Below are 23710 nucleotides of genomic sequence, written 5' to 3'. Positions count from 1 at the left end.
GAACTTAGAAAAGACATTATTATGATGGTGCGAAGTAGAGAAAACATATATTGTGGTATTATTTTGGGATGAAGATTAAATTAATCAATAACTTTTGAGGATATGTTAAAGGTTGCTTTAGAGAAATAGAATTCAAGAGAACATAAATCACTTCTAATAAAATTCTCGATTAGAAATAATTGGGGAGAAGGTTTTATATATGGTAATCCTACTTTTGGTGATATCTGAATTCTCTGAGAAATTGATATCTTGGAAGAACTTAGCAAAGACATTATTATGATGGTGAAGGAAATAGAGAAAACATATGTTGTAGTATTATTATGGGATGAAGATTAAATTAATCAACAACGAGGGTATGTTTCAGGTTGCTTTAGAGAAATAAAATTCAAGATAAATAGAACTCAAATGAAATTCTAGGCTATGTTTCCAAAAAATACTTACTATATACGACCGGTAAAGGAAAAAATGGAAGTATAGTTGACTCAATCCGATTAGACTATTTTATAACTTGAACATATTTTTTTAGGAGGAAAATTTTGAAGTTCAAAATGGAAGGAACCCCTATTTTATTCCAATATATAAATTTGGTATTCAATTTAATCTCTAAGGAGTTAAAAATATGAAAGTGGCGGCCTTTGTTCGTAAAATATGTGAAAAATGTCGATTGATCAGTAGGTGGGGTCGACTTATAGTATTTTATTCCAATCCAAAATATTAACAAAGACAAGGATAATATTAAAAGAGAAAATGACTTTCTATTAATAAGATTTTGTATTTGAATTCTATTCAAAATTCAAATACTAAATCATAAAAATTGAAATATTTAGATTCTATATTTGAATCTAGTCTATAGTTATAAGTATTCTAATAAATAGAATTGCTTATTGCTTGATATTTGAAAAAAAGGTATTCTATATTAATCGGATTATAGAATACAATAGAATAACTAGTTAGAAAATAGTAAAGAATCATTTTTTTACAGGAAATGGATATATTCATATATTTCAGACTTATATTTTATAAAAATGAAAAAATAGAAAAATCTATACCAAAAATTGGTTCACGAAAAACTGGACGTATTGGTTCGCATAAGCATCCTCGTAAAATACCAAAGGGGTTATTTATATTCAAGCTAGTTTCAACAATACCATTGTGACTATTAAAGATGTACGAGGTCGGGTGATTTCTTGGTCCTCCGCTGGTTCATGTGGGTTCAAGGGTACATGAAGGGGGACATCGTTTACCATTCAAACCGTAGCGGTAAATACTATTTGAACAGTAGTTGATCAAGGAATGCAGCAAGCAGAAGTCAGGATAAAGGGTCTCGGTCTAGGAAGAGATGCAACATTAAGAGCTATTTATAAAAGTGGGATACTATTAAAGGTTATACGGGATGTAACTCCTATGCCACATAATGGATGTAGGGCTCCTAAAAAAAGACGTGTGTAAAACTAACAATAAACATTAAAGAAAATGATTTCAAGAGAAATAAACATTTAAATCAAGAGTTTCATAAAAATATATTACTATAATTCGAGAAAAACTAAAAGTACCTAATCAGGCACTACATTGGAAGTGTGTTGAATCAAGGTTAGGCAATGAGTGTCTTTATTATGGTCATTTTAATCTGTCTCCACTTATGAAATGTCAAGCATATACAATAGGCATTGCAATGCGAATAATTTTTCTCGGACAAACAGAAGGAATATGTATCACACGTGCAAAATCTAAGAAAATACCAAGTGCATATTCTATCATAATAGGTATTCAAAAAATCAATACATTAAATTTTAATGAATTTGAAAGAAATTGTATTGAGAAGTAATATGTATGGAACTCGGGAGGCATCTATTTGTTTCAAAGGTCCTGGATATGTAACTACTCAAGACATCATTTTACCACCTTCGGTGAAAGTCATTGATAATACACAACATATAACTAACCTAACAGAACCTATTAATTTGTGTATTGAATTGAAAATTGAAAGAAACCATGGATATCATATAAAAACACTAGACAACATTCAAGATGGAAGTTATACTATAGATGTTGTATTCATGCATGTTAGAAATGCAAATCATAGTATTCTTTCTTATATGAATGGAAATGAAAAAGAAGAGATACCATTTCTCGAAATATAGACAAATGGAAGTTTAACTCCTAAGGAAGCACTTTATGAAACCTCCCGGAATTTGATTTATTTATTTATTCCTTTTTTACATGCAAAAGAAGAAAAATTATATTTTGAAAGCAATCAACACAAAATGACTTTGCCCCTTTTTACTTTTCATGATCATGATAGATTCGTTAAGGATAAACTAAGGGAAAATAATAAAAAATTACATTGAAATCCATTTTATTGACCAATTAGAATTGTCTCCCTGAATCTATAATTTTTTTTAAAGTTTAAATATATATATATATATATATATATATATATATATATATATATATATATATATATTAATATATATATATATATATATATATATATATATATAATATTGGAACTTTTGAATAAGAGTCAAGAAGACCTTATGAAAATTGAACATTTTTGCGTAGAAGATTTAAAAAGTATATTAAACATTTTACAAATCAAAAACCATTTTGTATAAATTTAAAATCCATTGTATTTTTTTTGAATCTTTCACTTTTATAAAAATTTATAAAAAGAAATGTTCAAATATTAAATTTGAATCTTTAGCACAAATCAATCTAGAATATGTCTAAAATGAAATAGATGTACTTAGGGATTAGTTATTTCAAAGTGAATTTTCCAATAGAATCAATTTGAAAAAGACCTAACGTTAGGGATTTTTCAATAGGTAATGTTGCTCCAATGCCCAACCAAAGAGCCACGACGATACTAATCAAAAAGACAGTTGTTACTACTGGATGCCGAAATGGGTTTTGTAACTCATTAACATTCTCCAAAAAAGGTATTGTTAATAATCCCACGGGTACTCAAACCATTAAAATAATGCCCAATAATTTATTGGGTACGGTACGAAGTATTTGAAATACGGGGAAAAAAATACGATTCGAGCAATATTTCCGAAGTAGTTACAAACGGGTCTGCAGGTTCCCCAATCATTGATGGTTAGAGAACCGCTAAGCCTATGTTACATGCAATAGTACCCATAATAACTACTTGAAAATATATAAAAGATCGTTAGGCCATGAGGGTTTTCCATAACAATTATGACTCGTCCCTTTGGCCAATTTCGCTCCTAATACATGACCAGTCAAGTCAGGTTTTTTTATTGGGATAGGTGAATGCTTATAGATCCATCCTCCGAAAGAACCAGACATGATAGTTTTTCTGTTAGAACAAGATTTGATTCTGCATCTATACCTTTGAGTTTTGATAATAACAATTTAGTATTTGTGTGAGAATAATTTTGGTACTCTAACAGTTTGTTATTGTATAGCTTTCACAGCCAATTCTGATTCAGAGTTTATGACGTGCAACATCATCAATTTCTGAACATTTTTTTTTAATTACGCTTTTGCACTAAATCACATATGAGAAGTTTTGTAAAGACGCTACGTTGCTGCTACAATGATCTTTCTGCTTCTGTGCTAATTCACTCTTAAGAAGTTATGAAAGACGTTATGTTGTTGCTGCAATGTTCTTTATGCTTCTTCGCTGATTCACTCCTGAGAAATTCTGGAAAGACACTATGTTGTTGCTACAATGATCTTTCCACTTCTTCTTCTGGATGTAACTCTGATTATCAAGCTTCTGAAGTTTTGTTACTTAGCTGAAGACTTTGAAGATCTTAAGTCAGATGCTGACGTGGTCAAGATTCTGACTGAAGACTCTGATTTCAGCTTTGTGTTTCTTCTCTTCATGCTTCATCAAATTTTCATCAGAAGCCAATAAATTTGAAGATAAGATCAAGTGGATACGTGATCAAATAGTACATTGTACAAATCAAAAATATTCTTTCAACTACCAGAAAATGTAGGCGAAGGACAATACTATTCTTCAGACCTGTCACTAATTCGTTAGTGGGCAACTGCTTTTTGGTATCCCGAAATTTCCCTCTAACGGTCTCTTTCTTATGCTATATAATTAGGACTTGGAGACTTGAAGAAAGATGTTACAATTTACAAGATTATTTTCTTTGTAAGAAAGCTCTCAATTTTGTGCTTACTTTTATTTAAGTGTTTGTATTTCATTTGTGTAAAATATGTTTGTGTAGAAGCAAATTGTAACACAAAAGTTGCACTCAAACTTGTTCGTTTGTATTTTCTTAAGGAGACTAGATTATAGTCAGATCCTTGAGAAGACAAAGAAAGTTGTTCTTTACGATTTTCCTAAGGAGACTAAGTTGTAGTTGGATCCTTGAGAAGACAAAGAAAGTTATGCTTTGTGATTTTCTATAATTTGTTTGGTTATAGTGGATTAAGTTCTTGTGTATAAGGCAAAATCACATTGGCGGATGGACTGGAGTAACTTTCATTTCAAGCGAACAAGGATAAAATCTTTGTGTCTTTATCTCTTTAGTTTGTGTGGATTTTTTGAGTTGGTAAAAAGATTTTGTTTTTAAAACCATGTTCAACCCACCCCCCCGCTTTCTTGTTTTTTTCACACCTTCGACTCGAGCACGAATCAAACAAACTAAATGCAGACATATAAACTCTTTCTATTTTAGTCACTCATATATCATGATTCTATGTAATAATATGGATTTAATTCTTTTTTTTCTTCCGAAACTACAACTATCCATTGCAAATGCAAAAAATCCGGTTCATATTTTTAAGTAGTCAGTTTTCAAAATCAAAAGTCCTTTCTTGGGTGATCTTAAACCTTTCGCATGTTATACCTCAAAAAGAATTTCGGAATTTTTGACATAGAAAGGATTTCCATAATACAACCCTATTTTCTTTATATCTACTTGTTTAACTCTGATAGTATCATAAATTGACTCAATGCATAGGAAATGAATGCATTTCCATACTATTAACTTTAATGAAATACATATGACATAATCTAGATTATATCATATTACTTATTTTACTGGATATTACAGAACATGTTCATACATGATATAATCGAGTCTGATCATAGAGAAGATTATCTTCAAGCAAACCGGATTATCCTCTATAGAGGACTTTTTTTGGAGAGTTCCCTTCAACTATTCATGTATGTAAAATAAAGAATCCAATTGATTTTGTTAATTTTGAGGGAAATATCCAAATACACGTCTTATTAAAAAACTAATGCATATTTGTAGCAATGAAATAATATTACTCCTCCCTAAAATGATTGACTACAAATATCTATGATTCATATTCTCTATAAAGGACTAGAAATTTCTTACTTACATATCATTGGAAAGTGACTTAACAAGAATACAACAGTAAGAAGAGGTAATACAAAAGTATGTAAACTATAAAAATGATTCAAGGTCATTAACTCTACCACCGAGGTAATACAAAAGTATGTAAAGTATAAAAATGTCCCACACTAGCGCTGTCGCGCATTAACTCTACCACCGAGGATCCTGTTACAGGAATAACGTCAGGTACACCTGTTACAATTTTGATTGTCCAATAACCAATTTTGTCCCAAGGTAAAGAATAACCAATTACACCAAAGGATGCAGTCAATACACCCAAAACTACACCTGTAACCCAAGTTAATTCGCGAGGTTTTTTATAACCACCTGTGAGATACACACGAAATACGTGCAATATCATCATTAAGACCATCATACTTGCTAACCATTAATGAACTGATCAGATTAAACAACCAAATTAGCCTCGTTCGTTATATATTAAACAGAAGCATTTGTAACGGTTGGACGATAATAAAAAGTCATAGTAAAACTCGTCGCTACTTGGAGTAGAAAACAAGTAAGTGTAATTCCTCTTAAACAATAAAATATATTGACATGAGGAGGAACATATTTACTAGTTATATCACTGGCAATTGCCTAAATCTCAAGACGTTCTTCGAACCAATCATAAACTTTATTTAGATAGGTAAACCAAGGGACCCTCCGTAGAACCGTATATGAAAATTTCATCTCGTACGGCTCAAACAAAAATACTTAAATAACTGTTATTTGGAAAACAAATATGTGTAATAAAAAAATTTTAACTTCTTAACTTAATCCTATGATTCTAGTCTTTTTTATTTAAGCCTATGATTCCAATCTTTTTTTAAGATAAAAAAAAATAGAAATCCAAAAGATATTCTTAGTGTTTATAATGCTAAAATTTCAAGTCGCCTCACTCGTCTTTACTCTTGATCCTTACCGGACTCTTAAATATTATATTATTTGCTTCATTTTTTATATTGTGTTTGTAATAATATTTTACCGCTATTTCTTTTATAATTATTATTGATAATAATTTTCTTGTTAAGACCCTATAGAATTAATTTAAAACCTAAGATTCATACCAAAACCACGATGATTTCCAAAAAAAACTTTAATCGAAGTCCAAGAATTCCCTGAGTAGGAACAAGATAAATGAAAATAGTGTAATTACTAGAAATAAAGAAATATTAGTGGCAGACATATATAATCAAGTTGAAGGAATAGGCTACAAGGAGACTAATGCTCATGTAGCTCGTCTAGAAGCTATTAGACTCCTTTTGGAATTCACTTGCTGCCTGGACTTTAAGTTTTTCCAAATGGACATTAAACTTGCTTTTCTTAATGTCCATATAAACAAAGAGGTTATGTATCACAACCCCTAGGTTTTGAGGACCATGATAATCCTAATCATGTTTTTAAATTTAAAATATCCCTCTATGGTCTCAAACAAGCTCCAAGAGCTTGGTATGAACGACTGAGTGGATTTTTGATCAAATAAGGATACAATTGTGGGAAAGTTGACACCATTTTGTTTATAAGACATAAGGAAAAGTATATTCTCTTGGTTCAAATTTATGTAAATGATATAATTTCCATGTCTACTAATGAATCTCTTTGTCGAGAATTTATGAGTTTGATGCAGGGAGAACTTGAGATGTCTCTTATGGGAGAGATAAAATATTTCTTGGGATTGAAAATCAAGCAAGCCAAAGAAGGCACTTTCATAAGCTATACGAAATACTGCTTAGAGCTTCTCAAGAAGTTCGATATGAAAGATTTGAAGAGTATTTCAACACCCATGGCCTTAAATGTACTTACTGAAAAATATGAAAGAGGAATGGATTTTGATGTATTCAGTTATAGAGGTATAATCGAATCCTTACTCTATTTAACCGTGAGTAGGTCATATATCATGTTTAATGCGTGCATGTGTGCCAGATATCAAGCATCACCTAATGAATCCCACTTTAATATCGTTAAACGTATTTTGAGTTATCTTAACTGAATCTCCCATCACGGTCTTTGGTATCCTAAAGGTAGTGCGTGTAGTTTAGTAGGGTTTTTTTATTCCAATTCCGCGGGGTGAAAGTCGGATAAGAAAAGTACTAGTGGTACATGTCACTTATTTGAAAGTTGCTTAATTTCTTGGCACAGTAACAAGTAGCATATCATTACTCTTTCTACTGCTGAGGTTGAATATGTAGTTGCAGGTAGTTATTGTGCACAAGTCCTATGGATAAAGCAACAATTACTAGATTGGGATTTATAACTTGGATGTGTTCTGATTAAGTGTGACAGTGCTAATGCAATAAGCCTCACTAAGAATTCAGTACTTCATTCATTGACCAAACACATTAAGATCTGACACCGTTTTCTTAGAGATCCTGTGGAAAAGGGGATGTTGTTTTTGAATACGTTGACACTAAAAGTCAACTTGCTGGCATTTTTACAAAACCATTAGCATTGGATCCCGTTCACAAGATTTGTAGGGATTTAGGAGTCTTAGACTCTTCGTGCTTTAAATAGAATGATGGTTTTGTTTACTTTCATTTGCTATATATTTTATTTTCGCTAAAACTATTTTGTAGTAAATCATAGCTTTTTGCATTTTATGTTATGGTTTGTGTGCAATGTCTTATGGGGAGCATAAGATTTTTTTTTTTGCGTTTTACTCAAAGTAGACTCAAACCCAAGTGAAATCTTGCCAAGTATCAAAAAGGAGGAGAATGTAGTTGCATGTCTCAAATACATTTAGGGGGAGCACCCCCAATATAGTTTTTTTTGTTGCTTGTCTTATTGCTTTCATTTTGATTTACTTTCGATTATTTAGTCTCTTTCATGGTTGCACCTCTATGGACCAACTTTTGAAATGATTCATTTTTAGCATGCATAAACCATTAGTTAGGTTTAAACTTAATCATGATGTTCTTAATCAGTTGCATTAGTCAGTGGAATAAGAGACATATATGTTATTGATTCAAGTTAGGTGGAAATAAATATATCAAAGTCTTTTGAAAATTATGAAAAATTGAGATTTTGCATGTTTGATTCTAATCAAGCACATATCCTGATTTGAATCACTTTGGGCAGAGTAAAACCAGAAATTCTCAAATAATTTAATACGTATCAAAATTTACATATGATTTGAATCAAGAAATTTTGGGTCATCTTTGCTTGATTTGAATCGAAACAGATTTTACACTTGATTCGAGTCAGAAATTTTTCTCACATTATTATGTTGGCTCATCTTGATTAATTTGATTCAGAATTAACACTAGATTTAAATCACGGGGTCTTTGATTCGAATCAGACTTTGTTCTTGATTTAAATCAACTGAAAAAATGGGTTAAAACTTTGTTTTCTTTTATTCCACTTCACTTGTTCAGTTTATTCAAATCATGAAATGCTCTTGATTTGAATCTAACTAACTTTTTCAACCATATTTTGTATTTAATCTCAAGCATATATAAAACCTTTTTGTCATCATTTTTCATATAACAAATGAAAAAATTCACAATCATTTATGTGTGATTCTATGAATAATCAACACCCTCTATTTTTTGAAAGTTCAAAGTTTCTGCTACGAAACTCTTACATCTACAAATTCAGTTTGATTCCAGATCTTGATAGCGAGAGATTTTAAAATTGATTGAAGTAGACGCGTTCTTGAATATTTGGTTGAGATTTTCAAGTAGCTTGAAAGATTGAGTTTATTGTCATTGGTGCTGACAATTTCTAGTGAAAAGAATGAGGTTTTTCTCTCCAAATTTCCTTGGTAGTAACTGTGTGGAAGGCTACAGACAAGGGGGAGTTCTTCTCAAATATTCATATAATTCATTGCTCAAGGAATCGGTAGGATCGAGGAGTTGATTTCTACACGCGAAGGCTTGGAGCAGATTGGTCATATTGGAAGATCCAAGAAGCGTTAATCGAGTAAAGATTACACATAAGAGTTTAGCATTACTCTATATACAATTCAAGATCCTGATAGGAGATTTTATAATTCTCATCATTATTGTGGATTGGTGATTGTATAAAATATTGAAAATATTTGTCAAATAAAAAGGAACAATGCAGACTCCAATGAGAAACCATTGAAGAGTGCACGCAGGCAAAGTGATGATGAACGCTGAAACACTTAAATCTTGGTGTCATCTCTCTCCTTATTTTGGCATTTAATTTTTATAGGATTTTCATGCTTAGGTATTTCAATTCTAATGTAGTTTATTATTTATTCAATTGATAACAATTTATTGCGTAAGATTAGGTTTTGTTAGAAGTGGTACCTAATCAAGCTAAATTGGTAATTAAATTCTGAGAAATAATTGAGGTTAGAATTCATTGATACTGAATCGTTGTATAAACGCACCTTGTGGAATATACAACTGAATTAATTGAATACATTTGAGTATCATCATAAAACCATTTGTGGTGTTTGTGAATCAATCTAGTGTTAACGTGATCAAGTTTTAATAAACGTATATTTTCTCTTCAAACTTCTCACTCGCATCTTTTGAAAAACATCGGTACTCTTTTTGAAAAAGCGGTTGGATTTTTAATAAGAGTATATTCATCCCCCTCTAGACCATTTTTATACTTCCCTATTCACACTCAACATATAACGTTTCATTAAGGAATGAAAAATTCGACAAATGTTGGTTTGTGAACATTGACATGAACTTATTTAAAGATGTTTACAGGGTGAAGAAGACAGAGCTTGAAAAAACAAGTGATATGTTGGTAGAGTACGATATTCACACCTTCCTCTTTGAGAAGGTTATCTATAATCAATTATAATCGATGGCGACCAACTAGTGAAAATGTCGAGATGAATTAACGTCCACCAAGAACAAGTTGAATATAACTAGTGATTCCATATGTGACAAAAATGTATCAAGAAGAGTTTAGAGATTGAGAAGGTTGTGCGCACTCAATTAGAGAAGAATAAAAATGAGAATATTGAATCCCTAAAAGAAGATTTTGTTAGCTAGATGAAGAGCTCAGATGTTCTAAAGGAATAGTATGAAGCGAAAGGAATGCAAGTCGATGATTTTAGGATGGACACTACTCTCCACTTTCTTTTCCCAACTTTTGTCCTATTAAAAGTTGACGCCATGAAATTTATAGTCGACAACAAATTAGTTTAAGTTTGTTTTTCTTGAGTTTGTTTAAGTTTATTTTCTTGGTCTTATGGGGTTTAACTCAGTATTTATTTTCACACAGAAGATATCACGTTCAATCCTTATATTTTGGTGAATGAATTATGTTTGCTTAATTTCTCTTTAGGGAGAGCTCTTTGTTGTTTTAACTCGGTCTACTAAATTTTATTCATGCTCAATATTTAACAAAGAATTTAATCCATACTTACCCTTTGATAAGGTGTTTTAATTATGTGTAACCATTGGTAAGGAGCTTCCCCAGACTCAACACTTGATAAGAAGTTGTGCTCAAGCTCAATCCTTAATATGTAATTTCACTTGGACTCAACCTTTGATAGACATTTTAATCACGTTGTGCCTTTACTAAGGAGCTTTATCTAGACTTTGTTTTCGGTAGAGATTTTTCTCCTTCACTTCATTTATTGATTGATTGGTTGTTTCTTAATTTGAGATTTATGTACAACATGTAAGAAGTTAAACATAAAAAATAAGATAATAATAAATGGGTATATCCTTAAAAAAAAATCTCTTTCATAATAAAATAGTGTGTACCTAACTACTTTTATTAATAAACTGAATCATTTTTTTGTCAAGATTCTATTACAATAGAAATTAGATGTAATTACAATTGTGTCCCTTAATAAAAAAATTGTTTGTAGAAAATTAATTTACTTATTACATCCAAAATTAGTAATATTTTAACTGAAACAAAAGAGGAGATTCATTGATTTTTTATTTCTAGGTAGTACCTTATTGTTCAGAGGTTCGAGTTTGTATGCTTCAACAATGAACTTATATTTTATCATGTATAGGCCTTCTCAAGTAGGACATAAATTCCCTATCTTGGTTGGTCTTGTGGCGCATTTAAGCATTTGACCTCATTCTTTCACTTCTCTTTAGATAACCTTTAAATCATACTTTTTGGAAGCTCACAGTTTAGCCAAATATTCTCAGATGTGGGTTGTTTCCTTAATATTACCAATCAGGTCCAAGGAGTTTATAAGGTTGAGGTTATTTTATTCATTTATTGTGTGTTCTTTGCGCCAACATGTGATGTCAATCTTAGTAGGAATCATGGTGTTTGATTAATATACTAGCTTGGAAAAAGTCTCGCATATGAGGTGTCGTGTGGTATTAGTGGGAAATTATAAATAATAATTGCTATGGGTATATTCCAATATGATAAAATTGGGCTTTTGAATTAATGATAATAAATGTATTGTAAATAGTCTCACATAGAAAGTGGAGCTAACATTAAAAGTATTTATAAAGACATTGAAACATTAAACTCACCAAATGAGCCAAAGAGGATAAGGTGTCACATGGACATATGTGGTGGTCCCAAGCCTTATGCCACATGTCACATCCAAACAACACTTACATCGGCGACACCGGCTCCGGCTCTGGGACCTGGTCCATGGGCGTAGAGGCGCTGGTGGCGGCTTGTAGGCGGCACTTGAGCAGAGCAATCAGACTATTCACGGCGTTAATGAGGCGGCGCTCCGGTGGCCGGCCTTCGGCTGACATGCTGTAAATTAATCTTATGTATTGCTCCAGGATTTTGATCGTTGCTTAAGTTTGAATTTCAAATTCAAAATATACAACACTTCATGATGTGGTGCATTGTATAATCATAGGTGAACCATTGCAACATATGATGAAAATGTTTTCTTTCATCAAAAGATGCAAACTTATGAAACAACACATGCATGACCTATAAATACATGATTCTGAATTCAAAAATCATTCACTCAAAAATCTGCACATCCTCTTAAACATTTCAGACACATTTCCTTGCATTCAAGTTTTTCACCTGTCTTGTGTAGACTCGATCAAAAGGCTGAATTATCTTGGGTATTCTTTCTTTCCGACTCTAAGACATCAAAGAGAGTGCTTGAAATACTTTTAAGAAAAGTGACTTTGTTCACGATTCAACCTGGATCCATTTAATCTTCTCGAAATTTCTAACAGTCTTAAAAGTATTTACACAATGGCTTCCGACGCTGCAGTTTCAAGCATCAAAATTTTGAATCAGGATCTTGTCAAGTTAGATCGCTTTGATGGAACCAACTACACCAGATGGCAAGACAAGATGACATTCCTACTGACTGCCCTGAAGGTTCATTATGCATTAGATCCTGACTTAACACCAATTCCTGAACCATCAGAAAATGACTCTGAAGAACTAAAGAAGGAACGCAAGAAACGTAAGGAGGATGAAATGTTATGTCGTGGACATATTCTGAATACACTGTCTGATAGTCTTTATGACCTCTATACGGATAATCTGTCTGCAAGAGAAATCTGGAAAGCACTTGAATTCAAGTTCAAGGCCGAAGAGGAAGGTACAAAGAAGTTTTTAATTTCTAAATATTTTGATTTTAAATTTATATACTGCAAGCCCATTCTTCCCCAAGTGCATGAGTTACAAGTCCTCGTGAATAAAATAAAAGCGGTGAAAATAGACATCCCTGAGACCTTTCAAGTCGGTGCAATCATTGCAAAACTGCCACGTTCGTGGAAAGGATACAGAAAGAAATTGTTGCACAATTCTGAGGACTTCTCTTTGGAGAAAATCCAGAAACATCTTCGAATCGAGGAGGAATCGAAGGAGAGGGAGAAATCAGAATCTACGGGTCTTTCTAAAGTCAATGTCGTGACCACCAAAGGAAAGAAGAAACATGATGACATAAAGAGTCATCTTGGACAAAAAAGGAACATAACAAGTTCAAGAATTCTGGCGGTCATAAGGGTCCGAAAAGCGGATGTTTTGTCTATGGAAAACCTAGACACTATGCTAGAGATTGCAGGCACAATAAGTCAAAAGACGAGATCAATGTAGTCCATGCAAATGATGACATAATTGCTACAGTGAACGAAATTATGGCAATCAAAGGCAAAATTCAAGGTTGGTGGTATGATACATGCGCTATGGTGCATGTCTCGTATGACAAGGCTGCTTTCAAAACCTATTATGAGACAAATGATGGACAAGAAGTGCATATGGAAAATGAAGTACATTCTAAAGTTGTTGGAACTGGATCAGTCAAACTCAACTTCACTTCAGGAAAGAAAGTCACTCTCGTCAATGTGCTTCATGTCCATGACATGAATAGGAATCTTGTTAGTGGGGATTTATTGGGAAAACTGGGCATTAAATCTATTTACGAATCGGGAAAAATTATTTTGACCCGTAATGGTGTATTTGTTGGAAAAGGATATTCCGATGAGGGAATGATCAAACTATGTACTACCGACAATATTATTAATGAAATTTCTACTTCCGCTTACATGCTTGAATCTATTTCTCTATGGCATAATAGACTAACACATTCTGGTATTAGTTCTATGAAGAGACTAATTAAATCTGGATTAATTTCATGTAATATAAATGATTTCAAAAAATGTGAATTATGTGTCAAATTAAAGATGATTAAGAAACCTTTCAAAAGTTTCAAAGAAATACAAATCTACTTGATCTTGTACACTCAGATTTGTGTGAATTTAATGGCATGTTAACCCGTGGGGGAAATTGATATTTTATTACATTCATCGATGATTCTTCTAGATACACACATATATATCTCTTAAAGCATAAAGATGATGCTTTTAATGCCTTTAAGATTTATAAAGCAGAAGTGGAAAATCAATTAAGTAGAAGTATCAAAGTCCTTAGGAGTGATAGGGTCGGTGAATACTTTTCTACTGAATTTGATGCATTTTGTGAAGAACACAGCATAATACATGAATGTTCAGAACCTCGCACACCGCAACAAAATGGCATGGCCGAAAGAAAGAATCGAACATATCAAGAGATGATGAATTCCATGTAGATGCATTCTGAACTACCCCTCAATTTGTGGGGTGAGGCCTTATTATCCGCTTGCCATGTAATCAATAGAATTCCCTTAAAGAAAATTGGTATTCCTCCATATGAGGCATGGAAAGGAAGATCACCAAATATCGGTTACTTTAAAGTGTGTGGGTGTGTGGATTACTACAAAAACATGGATCCTAAAAGAACCTAGTTGGATCCTCGAGGGATAAGATGTGCTTTTGTAGGATATGCACAAAATAGTAAAACATATAGACTCTTAAATCTAGGGACTAATGTAATTATAGAATCTCGGGATGTAGAACTCTTTGAAAATCTTATCACCGGGGATAAAGAATCAGAGTCGGCTGCAACTAAAGAATCTTGTGGAAAAGATTCATCTCAGATTGTAGAAATACAGCCTGAAGGCACCTCTCGAATCATTGAGTCACAACTCGAGCCTAGGATAAGCAAAAGAGTCCGGAAAACAAAGAATCTAGAACCAGACGAAATTGATCCTCAATTTATTTCCTTTTATCTAGTTGAAGGAAATTGCAAGAATTTCGTGTAAAGTATTTCGGTCATTCTTCAATTAGGAGATGATCCTAAAACATACAAGGAAGCAATAACTTCAAGGGACTCCTCCTTTTGGAAGGATGCTATCCAAGATGAAATGGATTCAATTGTTTCAAACCACACTTGGGAACTTGTTGACTTACCAAAGGGATCAAGGCCCATGGATGCAGGTGTGTGTTTAAAAAGAAATATCATAGTGATGGTACCTTAGACACTTATAAGGCCATATTAGTGGCAAAAGGATTTAGACAAAAGAAAGGTATAAATTACTTTGACACATATGCACCGGTAGCAAGGACAACCACAATTAGATTGTTGTTTTCCTTAGCCTCTTTAAATGACCTTATAGTTCAACAGATGGATGTTAAAACAACATTCCTAAATGGAGACCTTGATGAGGAAATCTACATGGAACAACCAGAAGGCTGCATGCTTCCTGGAAATGAATTAAAGGTGTGCAAGCTTGTCAAAACCTTATATGGCTTAAAACAAGCACCAAAACAATGGCATCAAAAATTTGATTCCATGATACTTTCAAATGGATTTATTCCTAACTCTTGTGACAAGTGTTTATACATAAAAGTGTGCAAAACCACTGTAATATTTATTTGCCTCTATGTTGATGACATGCTAATAATTAGCAACGATTTAAATGGAATTCTAGAGACAATGAGGTTTCTAACTTCCACTTTCAAAATGAAAGATCTTGGACTTGTTGACACAATTCTAGGGATTAAAGTTAAGCGAAATAGTGGGAGTTATGAACTTATTCAAACACACTATATTGAGAAAATGTTTGATAAGTTCAAACACCTAAAATTTAAGGAAGTAACCACTCCATTTGATCATGTTATCAAACTTCAAAAGAACAATGGAAGAGCAGTAGCTCAATTGGAATATGCAAGTGTAATAGGGTATCTTATGTACTTAATGCAATGTACCAGGCCTGATATATCATTTGCAGTTAGTAAAGTGAGTATTTTTACTAGTAATCCAAGTAATGAACACTGGAAGGCAATCACGAGGATTTTTGGTTATCTACTGAAAACCAAAAACCTTGGCCTTCATTATGGTAGGTTCCCTGCCATACTAGAAGAATATACTAATGCGAGTTGGATATCTAACGTTGGAGATCATAAATCTACAACTGGATGGATATTTACACTAGCTGGAGGAGCAATTTCTTGGAAGAGCAAGAAACAAACATGCATTACTCTTTCAACCATGGAATTAGAGTTTGTGGCTCTTGTTTCCGCTGGTTAAGAAGCAGAATGGTTGAGGGATCTTCTGTTGAAAGTTCCATTGGCTAAAGACAATGTTTCAAAGGTGATGATACACTATGATAGCCAAGCCACTTTAGCAAGAGCATTCAGCGAAGTGTACAATGGAAAGTCTAGGCACATAGGACTTAGACATTCGTTTGTGAGGAAAATGATTAAGGATGAAATCATTTCATTCACCTATATACGAACAAGTTATAATTTGGTCGATCCATTTACTAAGCCACTGGTCAGAGACTTAGTAAAAACAACCTCAAGAGGCATGGGGTTGAAACTCCTTGAATAGGAGTTCCAACGACGGCGGAAACCCAATCTTATGTTAACAAAACATTAACTTCAAGATTCAATGGGTAACAACAAGTCGTTGATTTGGATGTAAGTCAGGCTTTGGAAAATAATGTTGACTATTTTAAATAGAGGGTTGAGGTTTTCAAAACCTCTTAATGAAGTTCATAACCGAGGAAAAGTATCTCATGGAAAAGGATACAACATGAACTTCACCTATGTGAATTTCGAGATGGTACCGTCTCAAAGTGAGAGTTAGAGTTTCTCTCATGAAAATATCATGAAACAGGATAGCATATGGCCATAAATAAGTGCTACGCGGGATATGTAGAGGAAGAACCTTTAAAGAGTGTGTGTAAGGTAACACGGGTCTAATCATATGGATTAATGGTTTAAAAGCATTGCTACCTAATATTCTGATTAAACTTTGTGTTATCCTCACTAAGGTTAAGTTTTAAATCGAAAGATACCTGACTGTATTAACACTCTTTATATCTTATTTTTTGGAATTAGTTTTGTCAGTATTAGAACAAGTGGAGGATTGTTGGAAATTATAAACAATAATTGTCATGGATATGTTCCAATATGACAAAATTGGGCTTTTGAGTTAATGGCAATAAATGCATTGCAAATAGTCCCACATAGAAAGTGGAGCTAACATTAAAAGCATTTATAAAGACATTGAAACATTAAACTCACCAAAGGAGACAAAGAGGATAAGGTACCACATGGATATATGTCGTGGTCTCCAGCATTATGTCACATGTCACATCCAAACAACCCATCGCCCTATAAACTCTTCTTTTGGAGTCTTTTACAGGGTAGGGGTAAGTTAAGCTTTGCACGAAGTTCACGTATGTGAGGTCACGTTCGAATGGGGGAACACTTTTACTGCCTCTTTTCTTGATTAAGTTGTCTTGCTAACATTGCTTGAAGACCTCTTGATCCTCTTTCCATTTTTAGGGGTGCATCCCACACTTCTAAAAATCTGAATATGCCTTTCATAATTTCTCTTTTCATTTTTAGGGATGCATCCCACACTTTTAAAAATCTGAATATGTCTCTCATATGTTCGGAGATGCATCTCCAGATATATTTTTAATTACATCAACATAGACACTCTTATTTTATCCAAAAATTTTATACGAAAATATATCTTTGGATTATGAAGATTCACTTCCGTAAAATTTCTTCACATAAACGTATTTAGTATTTACACCATCTTATAATATCGTTTGCAAGTTTTATAAACAAATTATGGATATGTTTGTTTTATCGTTAAAAAAATGAAGTTTTTCTTTATATTTTTAAAAATAGATTTTATAAAAAAAAAATTTAAAAATTATAATTTTTTTATATTTATCTTTTCTAAATTAAAAGATTAATTTTGACATTCTATTATATAAATATAAATAGTCGAAATCGCAATTTTTTAAAAAAAGTATATCTCAAAAATAATTTTTATGAAAAATTATTTGAAATAGTTTCAAAATTAAATAATTTTTTGAAATTTCGATACTATTTTTTTTTCAATAAAATAATAAAATATTTAAATTAATATTTTAAGAATAGGATTTGTCTAAAAATAACTATTCAGACAAAAAATTTATTTAAAATTTAAAAATAAATTATAATTTTTTTTCACATAGAATTATATTACATTATAAAAAAAATTAAAAAAATCAAAACAAACAAGCCTGAATATGTACTTGATGAATTCATCTAACCCCTGAATTTGCTTTTTTCCTGGTTAGTTTTCACATTATATCTTAAAATTTGTATCTTCTTTTTATCTCCGTGATGCCGAACAAAAGATTGAAGATATGAACAAGGAACAAGAAACTCTAATTTCACGTGTTCGTTGAAGAGAGGATGGGAGGAATGCTAAAGAAAAAAATTTGAGAAAGAAGCTCCAGGTTCGACGATCTTATCATATGCTTTCAGTCCATAGTTATTTTTAGTATTGTTGTTTACAATCCAAAATATAGGAGAATCATGAACTTGATAAGATTTGTCTTTCTTTTTAGGAAGCATCAAATATCATTCAAGAGCTGCCTGAGAAGGTTCGGTTACTTGAAGGAAAGTCTTCAAGTGGCAAAGTAGTATTTCTACTTATGAAAGTGGAGAAGTAGTGTTCCACCTCAAATAACATAGATACTAGTGTGCATCTTTGAATTTAGAAGATGCATTTTAGGATAATTTTTTTAATAAAATAGAGGTGATTCACTTATGTTATGAAGTTGTTAAATGCATGTATAAAAATTGCGTTCAAGCCTACATCTTCGGACGTTAAGAACAATTGTGACTTTTATCATGGGTGTGAAAGCATCCTTAAGGATGAAAAGAGTAAAGCTCTTCAAAATAGGGAATTTCTTATGCCACCTTTAAGGATGGAAAATACCATATGAAATTCTAAAATTACCCCTCAAATTTCGGAGACACATCTTCGAACGGACCATGCACCAACGTTATGATGCATCAAATGAGTGTCACCCTAGATGAATATTTAAAAAAATCGGAGATGTATCTCCGGGTATTTTCAACAAATATATTGATAGTTGATCAGCCCAGTGAAATTTCTGGAGATGTATCTTCAGTATTTTGGGATGGAATTTTGAAATTTTCTGTCACTTTTGCATGTGAGGTATTTCCGGATATGCATCTCCGGAATAAGTCAATAAAACACTAAGCCCTCATAAAAAATCATTTCATTCTTAATCCACATTTTCACTCCAAATCTTCAATCTTGTGTTTCATCACATCAAATTGAGCAAAAAAAGTTGGAATTTCAGGTAAAGATCATTTATTTCAAGCCTCATTGCTCACATTAATCTTGTTTTCTATTTGAAAAACATGCGATTTTTTCGGAGATGCATTTTCGGAACGATTATGAACTTACTCTGAAATACATTTATGGTATTTGTCTGTGTTCATTTTTTTCATCTCTTTTACAGAATTAGCACTTATTTACTATTTTATGGTAATTGTTTTTATTAGATATGGTGCATCTCGATGTTTTCCCCAAACAAGTTGTATCTCTGAATGTCAAAGGTAGTGTTGTGAAGGAGGTAGATGTTGGCAACCAATTTAAAAATGGACAAGAGTTTGAATTTCGTGATCACATGTTTCAATGAATTCGTACGGAGCCCTCCAAACTGGGATTTGGTGTGGTTATCAGAAGGTTCGGTAATGGTTCAGATAGAATATGTATTTTTGTGACAATGACATGTGAAAGAAGCGGGAAATATAAACCTCTTCTCCAGAATTTTAAACGAGACAACATTGGTTCCATAAAATAGTAGTGTCCCTTTAAATTGTGTTGTTATATGTTGGCAAACAATAAATGGATATGCAATGTCATATGTGGTTAACATAACCATGACTTGTGGGAAAAGTTAGTCGACCATCAAATTGTGTGTCGCCTCATGCCGAAAGAGAATGAATGTGTTTCCTGACATGACATTGAATTTGGTTCAACCGAAAAATATACTTTCAACACTGAAACGTAAAAGACCCAAAAATATTTCAAATATCAAGCTAGTGTACAATACTTGGTACCAACCTAAAAAGGCGTTGAGGGGGGATAAAACTAAAATGCAACAACTCTTAAAACGGTTGGATAATAACAATTATGTGTCTAGGTAACGAACGTGCGAGGATGGAGTTATTGTTAGAGATATATTTTGGACTCATCCAAATTTCATCAAGTTATTCAGCATATTTTCTATTGTGCTCATAATTGATTCAACGTACATGACCAACAAGTACAGACTTCCATTATTGGAGATGGTTGGTCTTACCTCTACTGAGAAGACCTATTATGTCGGGTTTTCATTTCTAGAGAACGAAAAAGAGGAGAACGTTACTTGGGCCTTAGAGGTATGGAGAACAATGTTGAAGGACCAAGAAAAGATGCCTAAAGTGATTGTTATCAACCGCGATACCGCCTTGATGAATTCGGTTGCAAAGATATTTTCTACTTCTTATGCATTACTTTGTAGGTATCACATAACAAAGAATGTGAGAACTCGAGTTAAACCTACGGTATGGACGAAACAGATAAAGTCCGAAGATGAAAAAATGGGGAAGGCGAGTGTGGTTGTGGAAAAAATAATGGATGAATGGAATGGTATAGTAAATTCTTCCACTAAAAAGTTATATGTCAATTCTGTTATGCATTTTAGAAAAGTGTGCGAGAAATTTCCTTATTTGTTGAAATATGTTGAAAGCACAATTCTTGACCAGATGAAGGAGAAAATTATTTGTGCTTGGACCGATCGGGTTAGACACCTTGGAAATACAACAACTAACCGAGTTGAGTTTGCCCATGCTACATTGAAGAATTGGTTGGGAAATAGTATGGACGATTTGTGTAGAGATTGGGACTCCGTGAACCAAATGATTTGGAATCAGCATAATGAGATACATACATCATTTGGTCGGAGCATTACAGTTTTGAAACACTGATTTAAAGACAACAATCTTTATTCTCAGTTGGTCGACAAAATATCTCGAGAAGGTTTAAACTATATTTTCCACGAAGCTAAACGAGTTGATAATGTAGGCTCCGGTAGCACAAAGTGTGGATGCACAATTGTGAAAACATATGGTCTCCCATGTGCTTATGTTATTGCAAAGAAGGTGAAACTTGGTAGCCCGATAAGAATTGATGAAGTTTGCACTCACTGAAGAGACTTTGGTTTGATGATGATGGTGTCATGAAAGAAGGTAAATCGAATATCTCTATCTTGACCGAATAGGAAGGGATACAAGAGAGATTTTTGAAAGTCGGTGACAATATGAAACTCCACATCAAAGAACAATTGAGGAAGATTGCTTATCTGGAAACCACCAACTTGAAACCACCCTCTCAATCGGTAAAAACAAAAGGTGCTTCGAAGAAGCGCAAGCCTACATCGAGTGACAATTCAACGGTTCGGTCTCCTTCGTACTTTGAACATGTTGACAAAGTTTTTTCGGACTCACAACTCCAAAATCTAAAAAAAAAAATATTTTCAAAGGAGCTCACATTAGCAAACCATCTCATTCGCCGACTCTGCCAAAGATTCCATTAACTGACGAGATGTCGATTTTTATGCACAAATATATCGAGCGGATATTCAACCTTGAGGGAGATGGTAATTGCGGAGCTGTTTCAGCTTCACTTGGTAAAAGAGAAGATAATCATACATTTGTTTGTCATCAACTTATCCATGTGATGAGGACTCATAAAGAATTATACACGCGGCTTTACGGAAAGAAAGAAAAAATTGATGCAATTTATGAGTCTCTTGTTCCCTGTCTTAGTGGATCGGCACCAGAGGCTAAATGGATGCGCTCCCATGAAATGGGTCACCTCATAGCATGTGCATATGATAGAGTTTGTATTGACATACACGACACGGTGTTTCAGAAACTTTTTTCCCACTGCGCATTGTCTCATCTCAAAATCCAAAAGATCGCGTTATGTGTATTGAGTGACTTTCAAAATCACAACATTTTGTTCAAATTTATTTGAAATCGAGATGTCTTATATCACTTATATCCTCGAAAAGACAAATCGGGTCATTTTATGTTAAAATGATGATGAGACATGGACCACCCATTAATGAATCTCAAAACCCCTCAAATGCTTTCTAACATAGGATATCAACTAAACTACCAGAATTCGGATCTCTTAACATCCCAATTGAGGACTTGGACTTTAATTACTATGGGGTTGTCCTCGTGGAGAACAAACTTTCTCGATCATTCATCGGAATGTAATGTTTAAAATTTTAGGAAGAGTTCAATTTTCAAATTGAGTTTGGACATACTTTACCTACCAAATGTAAATAATTGTTTCACATAATTATTTTGTAATTTTAATATAATATAAATTTTATTATGTTATTACCAAGTGCATATTATTATCAAGTATGTATTAAATACATAAAACAATAAATAGTTATATCATTTTTTTTATCATATATAAACCAAATAACCAAACGAGGGAATATTTTAAAAACCTTTAAAAAGATTTTAGAACAGTATTTTATGTAAAAAAAAATGTATACACGTGGGCGACATTTATTAATTATGTATAAAAATATAATTGATTAAAGAAACAAATGAGTTTTGTTATTAATTATGTATAAAAATATTAATTATGGAATATAATCTCTAACTCAATTAACATTAAAAATATGAGTTTTGTTAAATCAATTTAATTATTAATTGTGCATGTATATTCTATTTAGGGATAGGAATTAGAACCCCTACATCTCACATTTTAATTATCAAATTATTAGACCAAAGATTGATTAACTCATGCAATTGAATTAACTACAATTTTAATCATAAATTAAAATTAATTATTTGTTAAACTGGATTAATTAAGGATATTTTTTCACATGATTAACGAATTATCTTCCATGCTCCATGTGTACAAAAAATAAAGTGTAAATGTAATTACGATAGCAGTTTAAAAAACATAATTTTAGTTATCGAAAACATAATTTGACTTAGGGGAAAATGGTTTTGGTTCCATCTTATCAGAATCCATGGTGTAGTGCAAATGTGGATAATGTTGTCTTGTTTATGTCAGTTCAGCACTTCAATGCATATAGTATCAATTTTGATAGAAGCAACTAGCAAAGACAAAATTTAAGATTATTTTCCAGATATTGTTTGTACTTCTATCGATTATAATATGTTAAGTGGAATGAATGTTTAATTTAAATAGTTAAGCTTATAAAATAATTAAAAATGTTTATAATTAAAAATACAAAATATGTTTTAAATTATAATTGGTAGAGTACAAACAACAACAAAATTAACTAGATTTTAATAGTTGAGATTCTATCTGTTCACGTATTCACAAATTGATGATGGTTTGATTAAAATTAAAGTTTAAATCAAGATTGATGAGTATTTCGGTTGTTATATTTTAATAATTTACTAACAAAATATTTTATTTAACATCGTACATTCTTAGAATTTCTTTTTTAAATAATCATTATTTTTAAATTAAATATTAAAATAATTATCTTTTAAAATTATTTATCAAATCAATCATTTTTTAAATAAAAAACTTTTTACGACAAGAGGAATAGTAAGGATAAATGACGCATGCATTGTATTTTTGCATTAAAACGTCAATTCCAGTGACGACGCATGTATCTGTCGCCACTGTATGTCGCGCATGCATACATTCCTGCATGATTCTCTGTCTTAGAAAGCGCATCATTGATTGACGCATGCTTTAAAAAAAACATATATGTC

General features: G+C 32.4%; 2 pseudogenes; both read right to left on the bottom strand.

The window, feature by feature from the left end:
• Positions 1 to 2757: 2757 nt before the first annotated feature.
• LOC127079475 (cytochrome b6-f complex subunit 4-like) lies at positions 2758 to 3312 on the bottom strand (annotated as a pseudogene).
• Positions 3313 to 5330: 2018 nt separating this feature from the next.
• LOC127079473 (cytochrome b6-like) lies at positions 5331 to 6038 on the bottom strand (annotated as a pseudogene).
• Between the last annotated feature and the right edge of the window lie 17672 nt (positions 6039 to 23710).

The sequence above is a fragment of the Lathyrus oleraceus genome, chromosome 5, assembly GCF_024323335.1.
Source record: "Lathyrus oleraceus cultivar Zhongwan6 chromosome 5, CAAS_Psat_ZW6_1.0, whole genome shotgun sequence".
NCBI classification, from domain to species: domain Eukaryota; kingdom Viridiplantae; phylum Streptophyta; class Magnoliopsida; order Fabales; family Fabaceae; genus Lathyrus; species Lathyrus oleraceus.
This window is presented reverse-complemented; position numbering and strand designations above follow the sequence as displayed.